The sequence below is a fragment of the Oncorhynchus kisutch genome, unplaced genomic scaffold (assembly GCF_002021735.2).
Source record: "Oncorhynchus kisutch isolate 150728-3 unplaced genomic scaffold, Okis_V2 Okis03b-Okis08b_hom, whole genome shotgun sequence".
In the NCBI taxonomy this organism is placed as follows: Eukaryota; Metazoa; Chordata; class Actinopteri; order Salmoniformes; family Salmonidae; genus Oncorhynchus; species Oncorhynchus kisutch.
The window spans coordinates 8,475,118-8,491,492 of NW_022261980.1; positions in this window are offsets into that span (position 1 = coordinate 8,475,118).

Here is a 16,375-nt window from a genome sequence, read left to right on the forward strand (position 1 = left end):
ACTTATGTTATGAAGGACAGTAAAGAGGCCGTTCTACTGACACTGAAAAACACAAAGAAAGATGCCCAGGGTCCCTGCTCATCTGTGTGAACGTGCCTTCGGCATGCTGCAAGGAGGCATGAGGACTGCAGATGTGGCCAGGGTAATAAATTGCAATGTCCATACTGCGAGAAGCCTAAGACCGCGCTACAGGGAGACAGGACGGACAGATGATCATCCTTGCAGTGGAAGACCACGTGCACCTGCACAGGATCGGTACATCCGAACATCACACCGGGACAGGTACAGGATGGCAACAAAAACTACCCAAGTTACACAGGAACGCACAATCCCTCCATCAGTGCTCAGACTGTCCGCAATATGTTGAGAGGCTGGACTGAGGGCTTCTAGGCCTGTTGTAAGGAAGGTCCTCACCAGACATCACCGGCAACAGCGTCACCTATGGGTACAAACCCACCATCGCTGGACCAGACAGGACTGGCAAAAAGTGCTCTTCACTGACAAGTCGTGGCTTTGTCTCACCAGGGGTGATGGTCGGATTTGTGTTTTTCGTTGTAGGAATGAGCGTTACACTGAGGCCTGTATTCTGGAGCGGGATCGATTTTGGAGGCGGAGGGTCCGTCATGGCCTGGAGCGGTGTGTCACAGCATCATCAGACCAAGCTTGTTGTCATTGCAGGCAATCTCAACGCTGTGCGTTACAGGGAAGACATCCTCCTCCCTCATGTGGTACCCTTCCTGCAGGCTCATCCTGACATGACCCTCCAGCATGACAATGCCACCAGCCATATTGCTCGTTCTGTGCGTGATTTCCTGCAAGACAGGAATGTCAGTGTTCTGCCATAGCCAGCGAAGAGCCTGGATCGGAGGGTGAGGGCTAGGGCCATTCCCCCCAGAAATGTCTGAGAACTTGCAGGTGCCTTGGTGGAAGAGTGGGGTAACATCTCACAACAAGAACTGGCAAATCTGGTACAGTCCATGAGGAGGAGATGCACTGCAGTACTTAGTATCTGGTGTGGCCACCAGCTGCATTGACTGTTACTTTTGATTTTTACCCCCCCCCCCCCCCCACCTCAGGGACACATTATTCCATTTTGGTTAGTCACATGTCTGTGGAACTTGTTCAGTTTGTCTCAGTTGTTGAATTTCATGTTCATACAAATATTTACACATGTTAAGTTTTCAGAAAAAATCTATCCTGGCATTTTTAAGAAAGGTCACTTGAATTCATGAATGAACCAAGTGACCTATCTTTTACTCTTTGTTTTTTAAAATGTTATATGGAGAATGCTTATCTGCGACAGTGTTAAACAGAAATGTAAAACTATTTAGGGCCTGATCTGAGTCAGAGATACATGACACAATCCCCCAGTCACACAACCTCCGATCAGACATGAAATTTTGATCATTAAAATTCCTAAAATGTGGGCTGGATTTAGGTATTTTAGCATCTTATACAGGCAGTGGGACAATGGTCACTGAGCTCATTAGCTACGATTCAATTGGCAGTGTACTTTTATAAGGGGCATTTGTTAGAATATCAAAAACAAATGAGATTTTTCAGGGTTTTTAAAGTTGGAGTTGGTTTAGTTATCAGCTGTGTTAGAATTAGTTCAGTACAAATGCCTTTCACACCATCTGATACTGGCATCAACCGATCTAGATTAAAATCACCCAATATGAATTATTCACATTTAGAATGGTCAGACAGTAATTCAGACAATTTGCTTAGAGCACAAGGTAGAGTTGAGGGAGTGGGGTAAATTCCCACTAGTTTCAGTTGGGCATTATTACCGGGGCCCACATTTGGGATTAGACATTTAAATTGCGTAGGGACAGAGGTGGAGAGGGACACATAAACATTTTAAGTTGCTCTTTAAGAATATGGCCACACCCCTACCTCTGCCAACTCTGCTAGATCTATATATTATAACCAGCCAGAGACATCACAATTCAGCATGGACTTCTTTAACCAACATTTTGTAATAAACAGAATGTCTGCGTTTAATTTGAGAAGCCAGAGTAACAATAAAATCTATTTTCAAAATCACATTTCTGGCATTTTATGAATCAGTCGAAGGGCGGCAGGCAGCCTAATGGTTAGAGTGTTGAGCCAGTAACCGAAAGGTTGCTGGATCGAATCCCTGAGCTGACTAGGTAAAAATCTGTCATTCTGCCCCTGAACAAGGCAGTTAACCCACTGTTCTGTACCATTTAGGTATCGAACGAGGATGTGACTTTAAACAATAGTCAAAGAGGGTTAACTGTTGTAATTAAATTAAAAACGATTACAATCACAATACAGACAATGAGTAGTGAGCACATGCAGAGCAACCTAGGACAAGCAACACGCAGACGGAGCAACAAGCAGACAGAACAACAGGACAAGCAACACGCAGACAGAACAACAGGACAAGCAATTTTAAATTTTAATTTTACCTTTATTTAACCAGGCAAGTAAGTTAAGAACACATTCTTATTTTCAATGACAGCCTGGGAACAGTGGGTTTAACTGCCTGTTCAGGGGCAGAACGACAGATTTTGCACCTTGTCAGGGGGTTTGAACTCACAACCTTCCAGTTACTAGTCCAACGCTCTAACCACTGGGCTACCCTGCCGCCCCAAGCAACACGCAGACGGAGCAACAAGCAGACAGCAACAGGACAAGCAACACGCAGACAGAGAAGCAGGACACGCAGACAGAGAAACACAGGACAAGTAGCACGCAGACAGAGCAACACAGGACAAATAGCACGCAGACAGAGAAACACAGGACAAGTAGCACGCAGACAGAGCAACACAGGACAAATAGCACGCAGACAGAGCAACACACGACAAATAGCACGCAGGCAGAGCAACACAGGACAAGTAGCACGCAGACAGAGCTACACAGGACAAGTAGCACGCATACAGAGCTACACAGGACAAGTAGCACGCAGACAGAGCAACACAGGACAAGTAGCACGCAGACAGAGCTACACAGGACAAGCAACACGCAGACAGAGCTACACAGGACAAGTAGCACACAGACAGAGATACACAGGACAAGTAGCACGCAGACAGAGATACACAGGACAAGTAGCACGCAGACAGAGATACACAGGACAAGTAGCACGCAGACAGAGATACACAGGACAAGTAGCACGCAGACAGAGCAACACAGGACAAGTAGCACGCAGACAGAGCAACACAGGACAAGTAGCACGCAGACAGAGCAACACAGAACAAGTAGCACGCAGACAGAGCAACACAGGACAAGTAGCACGCAGACAGAGCTACACAGGACAAGTAGCACGCAGACAGAGCTACACAGGACAAGTAGCACGCAGACAGAGCTACACAGGACAAGTAGCACGCAGACAGAGCAACACAGGACAAGTAGCACGCAGACAGAGCTACACAGGATAAGTAGCACGCAGACAGAGCAACACAGGACAAGTAGCACGCAGACAGAGCTACACAGGACAAGTAGCACGCAGACAGAGCTACACAGGACAAGTAGCACGCAGACAGAGCAACACAGGACAAGTAGCACGCAGACAGAGCAACACAGGACAAGTAGCACGCAGACAGAGCTACACAGGACAAGTAGCACGCAGACAGAGCAACACAGGACAAGTAGCACGCAGACAGAGCTACACAGGACAAGTAGCACGCAGACAGAGCTACACAGGACAAGTAGCACGCAGACAGAGCTACACAGGACAAGTAGCACGCAGACAGAGCTACACAGGACAAGTAGCACGCAGACAGAGAAACAGGACAAAAAGCAACACAACTAAATCCATAAAAGCAGCAGTGTTTCAACACATCACAAGCTACCGACGACAGGGAAAGCGGCAATACACTGCTAGGGATTATGTTCACAAATCTGATTGACCTTTAGCTGTGTGTTAGTGTTTTTTGTGAAAATGTGATAGGTGGTGATATGTGTGTGTCTGATGACAGTGTATGGGAAGCTCTCGCAGAGAAAGCAGATTGACCAAAGGTGATTTTCCTCAGGGGAACTATAGTCACGTCTCCATGGCAGACCTTGTGGTTCTGCTGCCATGGGTTTAGGTTTTCTGTTTGACAAAGGTACTACGTGGAGGGGGAGAAGCCAGGCCATTTAGAATCTTTGAATACAAGACATGCTTGTAGATTTTCCCAACTCAGGAGCTTATGCTTTCTGAGGATGTAGCAGTGATGATGGCTATTGAGCTTTCTATCAAGCACTTTGAGAGCCTGTTTGTAGACAGACAGACTGAATGGGTTTTAATGTTGTACAGCAAGCTAGAGTGCTGGTGGCTTATATACATGACTTTCTATAGTGTCTGGTGGTTTATATACATGACTTTCTATAGTGTCTGGTGGTTTATATACATGACTTTCTATAGTGTCTGGTGGTTTATATACATGACTTTCTATAGTGTCTGGTGGTTTATATTACATGATTTTCTATAGTGTCTGGTGGTTTATATTACATGACTTTCTATAGTGCCCAGTGGTTTATATACATGACTTTCTATAGTGTCTGGTGGTTTATATACACGACTTTCTATAGTGCCCAGTGGTTTATATACATGACTTTCTATAGTGTCTGGTGGTTTATATACACGACTTTCTATAGTGCCCAGTGGTTTATATACATGACTTTCTATAGTGTCTGGTGGTTTATATACACGACTTTCTATAGTGCCCAGTGGTTTATATACATGACTTTCTATAGTGTCTGGTGGTTTATATACATGATTTTCTATAGTGTCTGGTGGTTTATATACATGACTTTCTATAGTGTCTGGTGGTTTATATACATGACTTTCTATAGTGTCTGGTGGTTTATATACATGATTTTCTATAGTGTCTGGTGGTTTATATTACATGACTTTCTATAGTGCCCAGTGGTTTATATACATGACTTTCTATAGTGCCCAGTGGTTTATATACATGACTTTCTATAGTGTCTGGTGGTTTATATACATGATTTTCTATAGTGTCTGGTGGTTTATATACATGACTTTCTATAGTGTCTGGTGGTTTATATACATGATTTTCTATAGTGTCTGGTGGTTTATATTACATGACTTTCTATAGTGCCCAGTGGTTTATATACATGACTTTCTATAGTGTCTGGTGGTTTATATACACGACTTTCTATAGTGCTGGTGGTTTATATACATGACTTTCTATAGTGTCTGGTGGTTTATATACATGACTTTCTATAGTGTCCAGTGGTTTATATACATGACTTTCTATAGTGTCTGGTGGTTTATATACATGACTTTCTATAGTGCCCGGTGGTTTATATACATGACTTTCTATAGTGCCCAGTGGTTTATATACATTACTTTCTATAGTGTCTGGTGGTTTATATACATTACTTTCTATAGTGCCTGGTGGTTTTCGTCTCCCCCCCCCCCCCCCTTTGGTTTGAGAGGGCCATGCTGACATGTCTGGTCTGACCGTTGTCCAGTCCAACGTCCTCTCCTGCCCAGTTTGAACAGCGAGTGGCAGCCCGGGCGGGAAACAGCTGTCAGTTGTCTCTCACTTCCAGCGGTCCTGTGTCTCCCAGCCTGCCTGTGAAAATATTGACCTTCCCCCACTGCCTGTTTAACCAGGCAGCCTTTAAGCACTGTTTGAGCAAATATCACATGGCCCTGCCGCTTTTCTAAATGACTCCTTTTACTCAAACATTCACTAATGGATGCTTAAATACCCCCCTCTTATCCACTGTGTACGTTGTGTTTGCCTTGGAACATTGTATTGAATTGGTCACCTTTTCATGTCCTGAGGCTCTGGAGTAGAAAGTCTGAGAGATTAGCTACCTATTTGTGCTGTTTGTTCCCTTTTATGCCGGGCCTTTCCTTTATGTGGCCGTGTAGCTCAAATATAGATACAGAACAATTATGAGTGGTACAAGGTACACACACCAGGCAAGTCACACGGCTACCTGCTAGCTACTACTGTTAATCTGACTGGTCTCGTTCTCATGACCCTGCTAGCTACTACTGTTAATCTGACTGGTCTCGTTCTCATGACCCTGCTAGCTACTACTGTTAATCTGACTGGTCTCGTTCTCATGACCCTGCTAGCTACTACTGTTAATCTGACTGGTCTCGTTCTCATGACCCTGCTAGCTACTACTGTTAATCTGACTGGTCTCGTTCTCATGACCCTGCTAGCTACTACTGTTAATCTGACTGGTCTCGTTCTCATGACCCTGCTAGCTACTACTGTTAATCTGACTGGTCTCGTTCTCATGACCCTGCTAGCTACTACTGTTAATCTGACTGGTCTCGTTCTCATGACCCTGCTAGCTACTACTGTTAATCTGACTGGGCTCGTTCTCATGACCCTGCTAGCTACTACTGTTAATCTGACTGGTCTCGTTCTCATGACCCTGCTAGCTACTACTGTTAATCTGACTGGTCTCGTTCTCATGACCCTGCTAGCTACTACTGTTAATCTGACTGGTCTCGTTCTCATGACCCTGCTAGCTACTACTGTTAATCTGACTGGTCTCGTTCTCATGACCCTGCTAGCTACTACTGCTAATGTGACTGGTCTCGTTCTCATGACCCTGCTAGCTACTACTGCTAATGTGACTGGTCTAGTTGGTTCTCATGACCCTGCTAGCTACTACTGCTAATCTGACTGGTCTTGTTGGTTCTCATGACCCTGCTAGCTACTACTGCTAATGTGACTGGTCTTGTTGGTCCTCATGACCCTGCTAGCTACTACTGCTAATGTGACTGGTCTTGTTGGTTCTCATGACCCTGCTAGCTACTACTGCTAATCTGACTGGTCTCGTTCTCATGACCCTGCTAGCTACTACTGTTAATCTGACTGGTTTTGTTGGTTCTCATGACCCTGCTAGCTACTACTGCTAATCTGACTGGTCTCGTTCTCATGACCCTGCTAGCTACTACTGTTAATCTGACTGGTTTTGTTGGTTCTCATGACCCTGCTAGCTACTACTGCTAATGTGACTGGTCTTGTTCTCATGACCCTGCTAGCTACTACTGCTAATGTGACTGGTCTTGTTGGTTCTCATGACCCTGCTAGCTACTACTGCTAATCTGACTGGTCTCGTTCTCATGACCCTGCTAGCTACTACTGTTAATCTGACTGGTTTTGTTGGTTCTCATGACCCTGCTAGCTACTACTGCTAATGTTACTGGTCTTGTTGGTTCTCATGGCCCTGCTAGCTACTACTGCTAATGTGACTGGTCTTGTTTTCAACTCCTATACATTTTCATTCAGTTAGGGCTTGGAGAATACAAGTGTGTGTGTGTGTGTGTGTGTGTGTGTGTGTGTGTGTGTGTGTGTGTGTGTGTGTGTGTGTGTGTGTGTGTGTGTGTGTGTGTGTGTGTGTGTGTGTGTGTGTGTGTGTGTGTGTGTGTGTGTGTGGACGGTTTGAAGCAGCCAAATAAAACATGAGCCTTTCACTAATAGAGCAGCATCATGTCACAAAGTACAAGTATGTCAACTCTATTTCAATTTTAGTGTAAAATCACAGTCAAATTCCATGAGGTTTGTTTACGTTGTTATTTACTTAATTAATGTCAAACGTTGTTTGACTGATGACCACTCTGGGAGGAGATCATCATTGTTGGAACTGCAGAATTGTGTGTGTGTCACTGTGTGTGTTCTTTAGTGTGACTTGTTCCCTTAGCAACGCTCTATTTCTCCTTCCTCTATTGTCTTCAGTAAATAATGGCTTCTCTCAAACAAATTGACTCTCTCTCTCTCTCTCTCTCTCTCTCTCTCCTTCTCTCTCTCTCTCTCTCTCTCTCTCTCTCTCTCTCTCTCTCTCTCTCTCTCTCTCTCTCTCTCTCTCTCTCTCTCTCTCTCTCTCTCTCTCTCTCTCTCTCTCTCTCTCTCTCTCTCTCTCTCTCTCTCTCTCTCTCTCTCTCTCTCTCTCTCTCTCTCTTCTCTCTCTCTCTCTCTCCTTCTCTCTCTCTCTCTCCTTCTCTCTCTCTCTCTCTCTCTCTCTCTCTCTCTCTCTCTCTCTTTTGTTCCCTAGGTCTCTCCCTCCTTCTTTTGTTCCCTAGGTCTCTCCCTCCTTGTCGACGCTGTGTAAACTTCCCTAACAATGCTCAACTACACACAAAGGCACACACTGAATGCCCTTAACCTGTCTGAAAACCCTTTCTACAATGCTACGCCCATAGATTTATCATACTCCTGCAAAACCAACTGCATCCCTTTGTAGTTCTCACTAGTATTGTTGTGGTAGTGCATTATGAAACCATTAGTAAGCATTTTTTGAGTGTGTCTCTTACAAAGCACCATGAGTCATTAGTTATTGATACTTGTATTTGACACTGGAATACCCTATACATGCATTACAATACACACAGGTGGATCATAAAGTCTAATCAGTGTTGTTTCACAGCACAGAATTTTACAGACCTTATAAAATATGAGATAATCTATATGGATAAAAGAGAGTCCACTCGATAGTCGTCGTAAACGGTAGGTAACTAATGGAAGGGCAGTTATATCAAAGGCCGTACTTGCCTTGGGACATATTTCAGTTGCAAAGAGCAAGTGCCATGTCATGTAAACAGAGTCCATATGGGGAAAACGTTAGGTAATATTGGGCCATATTCATTTGGGGCGCACCGTTGCAAAATGTTTTGCTGCAATGGAAAATGTAGTGTTTCTTATTGGACAAGTTCAGGTAGTTCCTCCCTGTCTTTTCTTCCGTTTGGTGCCTAATGAATACGACCCCTGCTATAGCCGATGGCCCTCAAGGTCAATGTTCACTTGCAGGCCGACAGCATGCCAGGTCCTAATGCTAGGCATCAACAGCCAATCCTGTAGGCACTTCCTTATAATCTCCATGATTCCTGTAAATTGCGCATCCCTTGTATAACACACAGTTACATTTCACAGGTCACTATTGCACGTTCTGACTAGGTGGGTCGGTTGATAGCTACTGTATCATATATTACGGATTCCACATATCAATTAGTGATGGGGGAAAACATCTGTACAGTTACATGTCACAATATTATTTTGGACTATATTATATCGATACTTTAACTCCAAGTATCTTGTTTTTTTTGTTGTTGCTAGGTAGCTTTAGCAAGCGCCAGACAGCTGCACCAGCGGCAAAACTCTTATTCAGAGCCACTTACAGCAGCAATTAGGGTTAAGTGCTTTGCTCAATGGCACATTGACAGATTTTTCAAGTAGTCTGCCGGAGGATTCGAAACGGCAACCTTTCGGTTACTGGCCCAATGCTCTTAACCACTATGCTACCTGCAGGAGACCTATACTGAGCAATATGTTTTGGAATTGCAACACCTATAGAATCATGAGAATCGCAATGCATATCTCATCGGCATCTAAGTAATGTGATATGATGTCCCTGGGAATTTCCATCCCTTTTATTGCTGTTTTAGTGTTTTGCATGTAGATAGTGTGTGGGTGTGTGAGAGAGAGTGTGTGTGTGGGTGTGTGAGAGAGAGAGACAGGGTGAGTGTGTCTGTGTGTGTGTGTGTGTGAGAGAGAGTGTGTGTGTGGGTGTGTGAGAGAGAGAGACAGGGTGAGTGTGTCTGTGTGTTTACACCTGAGTGTTAACGTTTCTAAAAACTGGTCTGTTTGTGTGTTAGCCTACGATGACAGACAACTGGAGGGTCACCACTATCTCTGTTTACTTTCTTAACCCTTTTTCTAACACATAGACACCACTGTCCTGTAAAATACAAGATGGCCTACTTCCCTCAGTCTATCCCTCCTCCCCACCTCCCCCCTGATTCAACACAGTGTGTTTGTACAGCCGTCAGTGTGTGGCCACTGCATACAATGGGGGTTTGACGTCGTGTTGGGTCGCCTCGTTTCCTCATCTTCAGGTTGCATTAAACTGTCAGAACCCAGGGCTCCTTCCAGGGCCAAGTGATGACGGTCCTCATCTCTCTTTCTAGGCCTGTTTCTTCCAGGGCCAAGTGATGACGGTCCTCATCTCTCTTTCTAGGCCTGTTCCTTCCAGGGCCAAGTGATGACGGTCCTCATCTCTCTTTCTAGGCCTGTTCCTTCCAGGGCCAAGTGATGATGGTCCTCATCTCTCTTTCTAGGCCTGTTCCTTCCAGGGCCAAGTGATGACGGTCCTCATCTCTCTTTTTAAGCATGTTCCCTCGCTGCTTGACTCGTTGCAGTTTCAACGTTATTCAACGTATTTTATCAATGTAGTGATGACGCTGCATCAATGTAGTGATGACGCTGCATCAATGTAGTGATGACGCTGCATCAATGTAGTGATGACGCTGCATCAATGTAGTGATGACGCTGCATCAATGTAGTGATGACGCTGCATCAATGTAGTGATGACGCTGCATCAATGTAACTGGCTGGTTTGAAAATTGCGAAACATTATTAATAAATTCAGATATCAACCAGAATGAGATGGCTGATGTGTTGTTTTCCTGGTGGGTTCAACAGGGAAGCTTAGTAGACTTCCAGAAAGATCTTCATTAACTTCTAGATTTGGGTGTTCAGAAACATTGACATAGACGGGATGTGTTCTGAATCCCTTGTGGTCCTCTGTAGCTCAGTTATTAGAGCATAGTGCTTGCAACGCCAGTATAGTGGGTTCAATTCCTGGGACCGACCGTACCTAAAATGTATTCACGCATGACTCTAAGTCACTTTGAATAAAAGTGTCTGATAATTGCAAATATTGTTATTTGCTAAAAAAGGCTGTAACATAAAAAAAGCACAATGTGAGGTTGGAGTGGGGGAATCTGTCAGGATTTGCTTATTTAATGCAGTAGGTAAAGAACACACTAAATCCAGCTTAGCATCACTCCAATGCGGTTGGGGCTTTTGGCTCTTCCTACATTCAGAACTGACTGCTGTGTGTTGGATAGGAGCGTTTTGAGTGACTGCATGCATGATTAAGAATGTGTGTGTGTCTGTGTCTCTCACAGGCTGTTATCATGGTAAAACACCTGGGCCTAAACATCCTTAACCATGAGTCCAGTGTGGTCGTTGGCTACACTTACTGCCACTGTCTCTACCAGATCAATCCAGAGCTGGAATAGGTGAGACCCCAGAGGGAAAACAGGAAGACACACACACTTTAGTGGAACACGTTTCTGTGTGAACTGAACATTGTCACATCTCTCTCACTCACTCTCTCACACTCACATCTCTCTCACTCACTCTCTCACACACTCTCTCACTCACTCTCTCTCACTCACAAACTCTCTCTCACACACACACAAACACTCTCTCACACTCACAAACTCTCTCTCACACACACAAACTCTCTCACTCACTCTCTCACACACACAATCTCACTCCCTCACACACACAAACTCTCTCTCACTCACAAACTCTCTCTCACACTCACAAACTCTCTCCCTCACTCACTCTCTCACACTCACAAACTCTCTCTCACACTCACAAACTCTCTCTCACACTCACACACACAGAGGCTTGTTGTCACAGTGACCCTGCTATGTGTCTCTGTCTGTGTATATATTTGTCTGTGTGTGCATGGGTGTGAGACGAGGCTTTGTGTGACCTGTGAAAGCCCACCACTATTTGACCCCTGCGATCATCCTTTTCAATGGTGGAGGGTTAAGGAGGGAGATAAATGCTGTGGCTTGTGTGCCAAAGCTGTAACGTCCTACACATGAGACTTGCTCTGTTTTACTAGTGCCGTCTACTGTTGATCTAGCTAAAGGTGTTGGCTAACTTCCCTCTGAGACACACAAACACACAACGTCTCTGTGTGTGTTGACACTATTTAAACCTACATTAATAAAGGCTTTTACATCTCGCCGAATAATCTGGCCATGGGTCACTAGTCAAACAAATCTTTAGTCACAACCCTTCACAACACCTGTCCTCTAGCTCTGAGGGAAAAACTCCCACAAGGACAAAGCTGGGACTGTTCCACCTCAGACATGGAAGTAGCTCAACCATTACAATGCATAACATTGTCTTTCCATTGCATCTCTGAAATTGTAAAGCCATCAAACTTCAAAAATGTTCACAAGTCATTTGAAAAAGCGCGTATCCTTTGTACATGGTTGTTTCTCCCCAAGTTAACAGCAAGATTTGGATATTTTAGTTCATTCGACTGGGTGACGTTGAAAAAATATTTTTCTTTCTTTTTTCATTTGTGCTTCCATCATTCTGAATGGGAAGGGAGGCAGGCCAGCTTGGAGGCGGTGATGTGGAGTGAGACCCATGCTGTACGCAGCATCTCACTGTACGCAGAATCTCATTGTACGCAGCATCTCACTGTACGCAGCATCTCACTGTATGCAGCGTCTCACTGTACGCAGCGTCTCGCTGTACGCAGCGTCTCGCTGTACGCAGCGTCTCACTGTACGCAGCGTCTCACTGTACGCAGCATCTCACTGTACGCTCTCTGTGCCTGAGGGGGAAAGAGGGTGAGGAAGGCAGATTTGCATCAGAAGTCTTCACCAGTCCAAAAAGTTGGACCCGTTCTGAAATGGACCTGGGACTTTCTCACTTGGACCCGATATGCATAAATATATTTTTAAGATCGAGACCTGTTCTGAACGAACCCGAGGACAACTAGACCCGTCCCATATAGACCTGGTTGAAATCACACCCAGCTTGATCCCGGTGAGGGAAGCAGCAGAAAAGTCTATTTTTTTATGCTACTTTATTAACCGTAGCTGATAAAACGATAGAGGAGGCGGGGGAGGGACTGTACTGTGAGTGACACAGGGAGCAGCTCTCAGCTCTCCCTGTACCTCTTTCTCGCTCCCTAATTCTCTTATACTCTCTCTCTCTCTCTCTCTCTCTCTCTCTCTCTCTCTCTCTCTCTCTCTGTCTCTGTCTCTGTCTCTGTCTCTGTCTCTGTCTCTCTCTGTCTCTGTCTCTGTCTCTGTCTCTGTCTCTCTGTGTCTCTCTCTGTCTCTCTCTCTCTCTCTCTCTCTCTCTCTCTGTCTCTCTCTCTGTCTCTCTCTCTCTCTACCTCTTTCTAATGGATTTATTGCCTCTCATTTCTACTTCTGTCGTCATTGTGTATGTTTGTCTGTGGTTTTTTTCAGAATTTTACAGATAAACTGAAAAAATAATTTAAAAAACAAGTAAATCTGTATAATTCACAAAACTATTTGTGTACAAAGGGAACAAGTAAAGTAGTATGTCTTTCTGAGGCTGTTCTTATTCTCCTGATCCCTACAGGCCTCCTTGGGGCAACTTGAACCCGATCAAACATCTCTGCACCTGGAAATAGCTGTGCAGGATGAACCTGGAAATAGCTGTGCAGGGTGCACCTGGAAATAGCTGTGCAGGATGCACCTGGAAATAGCTGTGGAGGGTGCACCTGGAAATAGCTGTGCAGGATGCACCTGGAAATAGCTGTGCAGGGTGCACCTGGAAATAGCTGTGCAGGATGCACCTGGAAATAGCTGTGCAGGATGCACCTGGAAATAGCTGTGGAGGGTGCACCTGGAAATAGCTGTGGAGGGTGCACCTGGAAATAGCTGTGGAGGGTGCACCTGGAAATAGCTGTGCAGGATGCACCTGGAAATAGCTGTGCAGGATGCACCTGGAAATAACTGTGCAGGGTGCACCTGAGCTCAACAGCAAAGACAACGCAGAAGTGGCTTTGGGACAACTTGAACCCAATCAAACAGCTGTGCAGCGACACTCTCCTTCCAACCTAACAGAGCTTGAGAGGATCTGCAGAGAAGAATGGGAGAAACTCCCCAATACAAGTGTGCCTAGCTTGTAGCGTCATACCCAAGAAGACTTGAGGCTGTAGTCGCTGCCAAAGATGCTTTTAACAAAGTACTGAGTAAAGGTTCTGAATAATTATGTAAATGTAAATGTGCTATTTCAGTTTTTTTCTTGATACATTTGCATAAATGTATAAAAAACGTTTTTGTTTTGTCATTATGGGGTATTGTGATGTCATTATTGGGTATTGTGATGTCGTTATGGGGTATTGTGATGTCATTATGGGGTATTGTGATGTCATTATGGGGTATTGTGATGTCATTATGGGGTATTGTGATGTCATTATGGGGTATTGTGTGTAAATTGATGAGGGGGGAAAAAACTACAATTTGAATCCATTTTAGAATAAGGCTGTAATGTAACAAAATGTGGAAAAAGTCAAGGGGTCTGAAAACTTTCTGAATGCAGTGTGTGTGTGTGTGTGTGTGTGTGTGTGTGTGTGTGTGTGTGTGTGTGTGTGTGTGTGTGTGTGTGTGTGTGTGTGTGTGTGTGTGTGTGTGTGTGTGTGTGTGTGTGTGTGTGTGTGTGTGTGTGTGTGTGTGTGTGTGTGTGTGTGTGTGTGTGTGTAGAGAAAGAAAGAGTAGACATTTTAATAAATAGAATAATAATCAATCAAGGAATAAATACACAAAGTAAAGATTGCTTGGCTATATACATGTGTTGCCGAGTCGATGTGCTGGGGTACGAGGTCATTCACTAGGCAGCAGGATAGATAATACACAGTAACAGCATTGTGTGTTGATTCAAAAGATATTTAAATATAGGTACAGGTATAGTGACTAGGCAGCAGGATAGATAATACACAGTAAGAGCATTGTGTGATGATTCAAAAGATATTTAAATATAGGTACAGGTATAGTGACTAGGCAGCAGGATAGATAATACACAGTAACAGCATCGTGTCATGAGTCAAAAGATATTTAAATATAGGTACAGGTATAGTGACTAGGCAGCAGGATAGATAATCAACAGTAAGAGCATCGTGTGATGATTCAAAAGATATTTAAATATAGGTACAGGTATAGTGACTAGGCAGCAGGATAGATAATCAGCAGTAAGAGCATTGTGTGATGATTCAAAAGATATTTAAATATAGGTACAGGTATAGTGACTAGGCAGCAGGATAGATAATCAACAGTAAGAGCATTGTGTGATGATTCAAAAGATATTTAAATATAGGTACAGGTATAGTGACTAGGCAGCAGGATAGATAATACACAGTAACAGCATCGTGTGATGAGTCAAAAAGAGGTAGTGCAAAAAGTGTCAATGCAGATATTCTGGGTAGCTATTGGTTAACTATTTAACTAAACAGATATTCTGGGTAGCTATTGGTTAACTATTTAACTAAACAGATATTCTGGGTAGCTATTGGTTAACTATTTAACTAAACAGATATTCTGGGTAGCTATTGGTTAACTATTTAACTAAACAGATATTCTGGGTAGCTATTGGTTAACTATTTAACTAAACAGATATTCTGGGTAGCTATTGGTTAACTATTTAACTAAACAGATATTCTGGGTAGCTATTGGTTAACTATTTAACTAAACAGATATTCTGGGTAGCTATTGGTTAACTATTTAACTAAACAGATATTCTGGGTAGCTATTGGTTAACTATTTAACTAAACAGATATTCTGGGTAGCTATTGGTTAACTATTTAACTAAACAGATATTCTGGGTAGCTATTGGTTAACTATTTAACTAAACAGATATTCTGGGTAGCTATTGGTTAACTATTTAACTAAACAGATATTCTGGGTAGCTATTGGTTAACTATTTAACTAAACAGATATTCTGGGTAGCTATTGGTTAACTATTTAACTAAACAGATATTCTGGGTAGCTATTGGTTAACTATTTAACTAAATCAAATCACATTTTATTGGTCACATACACATTTAGCAGATGTTATTGCTGGTGTAGCGAATTGCTTGTGTTGCCAACTCCAACAGTGCAGTAATATCTAGCAATTCACAACAATACACACAAATCTAAAAGGAAAAGAATGGAATTAAGAAATATGTAAATATTAGATTGAGCCATGTTGGAGTAGCATTGACTAAAATATAGTAGAATAGAGTACAATATATATGAGATGAGTAAAGCAGTATGTAAACATTATTAAAGTGGCCAGTGATTCCAAGTGTATGTATATAGGCTCAGTAGCCTCTAAGGTGCAGGGTTGCGTGGCCAGCTAGTGATGGCTATTTAACAGTCTGATGGCCTTGAGATAGAAGCTGTTTTTCAGTCTCTCGGTCCCAGCTTTGATGCACCTGTACTGACCTCGCCTTCTGGATGATAGCGGGGTGAACAGGCAGTGGCTCGGGTGGTTGATGTCCTTGATGATCTTTTTGGCCTTCCTGTGACATCGGGTGCTGTAGTTGTCCTGGAGGACAGGTGATGCGTTGGGCAGACCGCACCACCCTCTGGAGAGCCCAGAGGGGGGGGGGGGCACACAATGCAAATAGTCCATAGCCATTTGATGACCTTTTCAGGAGTCTTATGGCTTGGGGGTAAAAACTGTTGAGAAGCCTTTTTGTCCTAGACTTGGCACTCCGATACCGCTTGCCATGCGGTAGTAGAGAGAACAGTCTATGGCTGGGGTGGCTAGGGTCTTTTTAGGGCCTTCCTCTGACACCGCCTGGTGTAGAGGTC